Source organism: Lactuca sativa, chromosome 1, assembly GCF_002870075.4.
Source record: "Lactuca sativa cultivar Salinas chromosome 1, Lsat_Salinas_v11, whole genome shotgun sequence".
Classification (NCBI taxonomy): Eukaryota; Viridiplantae; Streptophyta; class Magnoliopsida; order Asterales; family Asteraceae; genus Lactuca; species Lactuca sativa.
In genome coordinates this window covers 100015892-100022373 of record NC_056623.2, presented here as the reverse complement: position 1 = coordinate 100022373, position 6482 = coordinate 100015892, and the positions used below count along the sequence as shown (strand labels likewise).

The 6482-nt window shown below is 41.9% G+C and overlaps 1 non-coding gene across 1 annotated transcript; it reads left to right on the top strand.

Moving 5' to 3' along the window:
- The first annotated feature begins 5633 nt into the window (after positions 1–5633).
- LOC128131432 (small nucleolar RNA R71) lies at positions 5634–5740 on the top strand. The gene has a single exon (XR_008229348.1). It is a non-coding gene; the product is annotated as a small nucleolar RNA R71 (small nucleolar RNA).
- Positions 5741–6482: the final 742 nt, after the last annotated feature.

The following is a 6482-nucleotide window of genomic DNA, read 5'->3' as shown; positions in this document are numbered from 1 at the left end:
TCCTAAAGTACCCCCCCCCCCCCCCCATACTTTAAATACTCACAATCTTCATAAACAGTCGCCCACTTTTTCCGAACAATGCTCATTTTATGCAACCCTCCGAATCCATCCGCAGAAAACCTCCTTATCCTCAAGGTATTTTTAGTTGAGCAACCTAAGCATACATAATCTAGAATTACAATCTATGATACCACTATGGAGCTCTTTTGGAATTCTTCACTTCTTTGACATTTGATCTTTGATTTCTTTGAATTCACCACCTTTGTTGTTTGATCTTTGGTATCTTCAACTTTTTGAAATTTCTTGGAATTTTGATCTTTTGATCTTCACTTTATTTGCTCCAAAATTCTTCAAACTTTACTCGTAATTCTCTTTTTTTTTTTTTACACGTACCTCACTTTTTTCACTCAAAACCTACATGCTTAAGCAGAGGCGCTCAACCTCAACCTTTATTGGTTAATGATAATAATTTTCCTGGATACATTTCAGGTTTAGGCTGCTAAACATATTGCATCCCTCAAACCAAGCGGGGTTATGTTTTTGTTCCATGATTTCACTAAAATAAGGGAGGCCACAAATGCACTATAACGTGTATTGGCTCAACTAAACATTTGAACTTTCATCGGATCATCCCACATAACACTAGCAATTACAATTCAAATTATTATTACTAGATTCAATTATTAAAAATTTTCAATTTTACTATCAAATTCTATGATTATCTAGCAATTTACTTTTTCTACCCCTACCCCACACTTATTTCATACAATGCCCTCATTGTATGCATAAAAATAAATCAAAATTAAAGAAAAGGGAGAAAAAGGAACAGACTCCCCTGGGATAGTGGCGTGAGCATCTCCAAAAGTGTGGAAAACGTACATCCTGAATATGGATCTCCAAAAATAGAAACTCAGTGTAGAACTGGGTGAATATGTAAATAAACCACGAACATGACTCGAAACTTCAATTCTTCAAAGTGGGTGCTAGTAAGTAGAAATGTGGGAAAGGAAAAACTGAGACACGTCGTGGCAAAGAGCACCACGTCGTGATATGAGATGAAAGCGCGAACAACAGGCTGCTTGATTTCTTCAAAGTTCATGAGCGCCACGACGTGGCGTAAGGATTCCACGTCGTGGAAACTGGACATCAGCAAAAATGCCTTATTTCTTTCATGCACTCTAGCAACTTGACCAATGGCTAAATGGTTTAAGACGCTTCTATGTAAATATACTTCCCAACTATAACCTCTCTCTTACTAACGTACCCCACACTTATCTTGAATTGTGGGTTCCAATTCACGACTCTAAGCTTCCTTGACTTGACTAGACAAACACGACTCTAGAGTTAACCTTATATGCTCCTTAGAATTCCAATGCTAATCTGGAAAATGGAACAACCCAAAAGAAATAAAAGAGTAACATCATAGTTCAAGAAAGTTTTACATTACAAACCAAATTCAAACATAAAAAAAACTACTTAAAACAAAACAAAATAAAAGGAAAAGAAAAGAAAATCAATCATCATCTCCTTGGTCCTGCGCTCCATTTGGTCCTGCCCCGTCATTCTGCGGATGCCAAAGCTCCTCCCATGTCGGAAAATAAGGATAATGTGGTGGCATAGAAGGTGGTCGGGTCACACCCAAATGCGAATAAATACCCTCAGTAAGCTGGGTATGATAAATGGAATGCCCCCGGAGGTTATCCAAATAAGTTCCCACCCGGCTCTAAAAAGGGTCGGTGGGCACTCCCTGTACATACTGTGAAGTAGCACGCTCTCTCTCGACATCACCTCTAGCTCGCACATTCCGACGCCGTGGTCTGGCTGGTGGTTGCTGCCCTGGCTGCGCCTCCTCTTGCTCCTCATCTATCGGCGGTATAACAAAACGACCCCCGACATTCACCACTGCCCGCATAACTCCTAAGACTTGAATGGTCAAATCGGTGTCCGGGAATCGAGTAAGATTCCTCACAAAGTCATGGGTCAAAATATGATATGACCTAGCAAGGCGAGTAACCAAATGCCCCCCCCCCCCCTAATCGGACTCCCGGGCCTAGAATTGGCCGCTTTCTTCCCCATGAACCTCGCCAACATATACGGTAAATCACAGCAAACTCCCGGGGTAATAAGATTCCACAAATAAAACAAATTCTGAATGGGGACTTTATCACCATGATGCTTGTGATTTATTGAAAAAGTGATCAGGCGATGTAAAAATCGGAAAACAGGATTCCGAATTTGTGACTCGAGTCACGAGTATTGTACTCATGGCTAGAAATACCCCGCCAGAACTGAACATCCATAATACCGGGATTAAAATCCCGAACGCATCCAAGCAAGAACGGTATGAAAAACGGAGATTGAGTCTCCACTTCGGTATAAAGCCCCATACGCCAAGCGAATTCCCGAAGACTACACTCTCTATAAACACCACCCAAACGAAACACAAGTTCCCGGTTGTAGGTAAAATCAATGGTGCGTTCCTCGAAGCATATGGTAGAGAAAAACTCCACCGATAATTCCCGGTATACGGGTTCTTGAATGGCAAACAAATTCCTCCACCCGTGACAAGTGAAAGAAAATTGATCTCCTACATATGTTTTCGACCAATAGCGTTCCAACTCAGCAACCATTCCCACACCACCGAGCCATCCCCAATCGATAATTGGGGCTATCGCAAATTCCCTATTGTACAGCCATCCCAGCCGATTCTCATAAGTAGTTAACAATGGTCGGGGAATGTTTTGAGGAAACTGATATAAGGGATGTATACTCGCCACATCAATCGGGTTTTCCTCCTGTAGAATAGCTCTTCGTGGTCCCATTTCTGCATACAAAATCAAACCAAAGCAGCAAACATCCAAAATATTAAAAGAATTTAAACTGTCTGCCAGAAGTCACGACGTGGCCAGGCTCACCACGTCGTGGACCGCAGTCGAACCCTGTATGTGGATCGGTCATTTTGTATGCGATTTCTACCAAAATTAATGCTTGGGGTTTGTTCCTATGGACATTTAAGGGATATGCAACCTAGAATCAACAACTAGTTTCAATCAATTTCGTGAATCACATAAACCCTAACCATGAAAGTTTAAAATTGTAAGAACTAACTACAATTAATGAGTAGAACACATACCAAGTAGAGTTAATTGACAAGAACTTGCAAGGAAATTGGAAGCAAATTAAGAACTTGGCCGTGGGGACTTTGTTCCCGTTCGTGCGGCAGTAGCATATGGGAATGAGAATGTTGGTCAACGGGTTTTAAGGAAATGGTCCCCCCGTGACTTTTTTAAAGGCCACGTCGTGGCTGGCTATGCCCACGTCGTGGACTTTAAAACTGTCATCTGTTCTCATGATTTCATTTTTTACCACGACGTGGCTGTATTAGCCCACGACGTGGCAAATGCCTGATTGCAATTTTTTTTTTAAATCATACATTTTAACTATCTACTTTGCATCTCATTTATTAATTAAAGTTCCCACAGCTAATTCTTTGCTAAGTATCAGTTATTGGATGATGAGTTGTTATCTTCCTAATTAAAAACTAAAAAGAAAAGAAAATGCAAACCAAGCTCGGGTTGCCTCCCGAGAAGCGCTTCTTTTTCTTAGAGTCTTGAGTTAGACTCCGTGCCTTCTACGTTGAATCTTCTGAAGAGTCCACCACTAAGATCTTTTGTTCCTTGAATCGCCTCTTGTAAGCTTGAACTCGCCTTTTATATGCCTTCTTTGAATTCTCCTTTTTAGCTTTACCCTCTTCTTCAAGCTTGCGTTTTGTGCCCTTGGGTTCTTCCTTGCACCCTATAGCATCCTCCTCCTCTTTCACCACCGGCTTTGTCACTCTTGAAGTGACCTCCTCTTCATCACTTGTCATCTCCTCATCCTCTTTGCTCACCCAAGAAGGCGGACTCTTGTAAGCTATGACTTCAATCAAATATGGAACAGATGCCCTCGATTTTGTTCTTTTGACTTAATGAACTGCCTTGATCTCTTCTTCCATAAGCTTTTCCCGTTCTTCTAGTTCATTGTCTTCATTAATTGTGAACACCTCTTCTTTATCCTCTTGGAAGTCATCTTGTATTCCAAAAACTTCTTGTTCATCTCCAACCCTCAAAGTGAGCTTAGACTCACGAATATCAATAAGAGCTCCAGCAGTGTTAAGCAATGGACGACCAAGGATTATTGGAACATTGGGATCTTCCTTCATATCCAAAACTACAAAGTCTATTGGAAAAACGAATTTTCCAATTTTCACCAAAATATCCTCCACGATGCCCCGGGGTTGTGTCACTGAACGATTCGCCATGTGAATCTTCATTTTTGTAGCCTTCATCTTCTGAATTTCTAATTTTTGATAAAATGAAAAGGGAATCAAATTAATGCTAGCCCCAGAATCGGCTAAAGCATTAACCTTGATTTTATTACCAAACTCACACGGAAGAGTGAGGCGTCCAGGATCTCCCATCTTTTCTAGTGTCTCTCCCAACACGGCTTTTAAGGTTTGTTCACTTAGAACCACCTTTGATTGCTTCTTTAATTGTCTTCGAGTGTCTATCAAATCTTGCAGTAATTTCTGACTCTCGGGAGTTTTGGATAAGGACTCAACAAAGGGAGTATTAATCGGGATCCCCTTCACATGCTTTACAAACTCTAAATGATCCTTCTCCAGTAGACTAAGTGCAACTCGGGGTGGAAATGGCAACGGTGGCTGATAAACTGGAATGGGGTCAAAGACTTTTTGATCAGACATGCGCCACGTCGTGGCCAGAGGAGTGCCACGTCGTGGCGAAGCTGTTTCAGCAACTTTTTCACTTTCGAACTTTGACTTCTTGGGTTTTGGATCCGGCTGCTGTGGTTCTTCTTCTAATGCCTCCAGGAACTCAGAGATTGCTTCTTCTTCAGTATCGATGGCCATTACGTGAGATTGTGTCTTTACTCTGGGATTCTTCGGGGACAATTTTTCATGAACCAGAGTGGCTAGTTGACCAAATTGTACTTCAAGGTTATGGATGGAGGCTTGCTGATTCTTTATTAAGGTTTTTTGTTCCATAATAGCAGAATCAGTGGCATCGTGTCTCTTTTCCGAAGCTTCCATAAACTTCATCAAAATGGACTCTAGGTCGGGTTTCTTCTCGGCTGGTGACTGCTCCTTTTGATAAAAGCCTCGACCTGTCTGCCTATACTTCTCTTCTTTTTGCTTCTTATACTCTTCATATGGCAGCCACTCCTTCTTCGGTTTCCTCCAGTCCTCATAAAACTTATCCCCACTAGAGTAGCACACTTGAGCTTTTCTGTTCCCAAACTCATCTAAATTGCAGTCCTTGGTCAAGTGTGGACCACTACATCTCTTGCAACCCACTCTTATGGCATATATTGACTGGTCCATTTGTGTTATCCTTCGATCCATATTATTCAGCATGGCCATTACAGCTGCTATTTCTTCAGTTTGGGCCCCTCCATCGCCTTTGATTCCATCTTGCCTAGGGTTGTGGTATTCGTGAGAGTGCTTCGCGAATTCTTCAATTAGCTCCTTGACCTCCCTTGGATTTTTCTTTGTTAAAGGTCCTTGAGAATCAAGGAGTTGTCTTGTCATAACGTTGACCCCATCATAAAAGATTGACATCTCTTGTTGCACATTTAGATCATGCTGAGGGCAATTTCTGAGCAAGCCCTTGTACCGCTCCCATGCTTCGTATAATGACTCCCCCGGCTGTTGCTCAAAGTTGGATATTGCCTTCTTGAGTTTGGCTATCTTGGACGGCGGGCAAAACTGGTCTAGGAATTGCTCACGCATTTGAGCCCAAGTGGTAATTGTACCCGGTGGGAGTGCTTTTAACCACTCCTTAGCAGCTCCTTTGAAAGTGATGGGAAGCATCCTAAGAAAGACTGTGTTTCTGTTGACATTTGGGACATTGAAGTAATCTGGAATGTCGTTGACTTCATCTAGATGCTTAAAAGCATCCTCATGATCTTTCCCGAAAAATGGGATGTCCTTCAGTGCAGTTAATATGTGTCCTTTCAACTCGAATGTGGCAGTGGCAGGTATTGCGGGTTGGACTAAACCGGGACCCACATCTTCTCGGATCCGCTTCTTGTAAGCTCCCATGGACATCTCTTCAATTACTGCCATCTCGTTCCTTGGCTCGTTCTCGGGTTCGCTTGTGTGTTCTTCAAATTCCGGCTCGGTATCGTATTCAGACTCGGTTTGGACGGGCGTATGATCCAAATGCTCAAGATTGCTCTTGTGCCTCGAGGATGAACTTGACTCTCTTGTCTTCTTTCCCGACTTCCTAGAAAAAGCTGACTTCAATTCTTTTAAGGGCGTCTTTTTCTTGTGAATTGCATACTCGGGGTCTTCAAGTGGTGGCACCAAGGGTGTGTTTGAGCTTCTGGTCATGAACTCCTGCAACTTGCTAAACTAAAAACGTAAAACTAAACTAAAATAAGAAAAACTAACTAACAACTAAAAATCTAGTTTTTTTTAAATG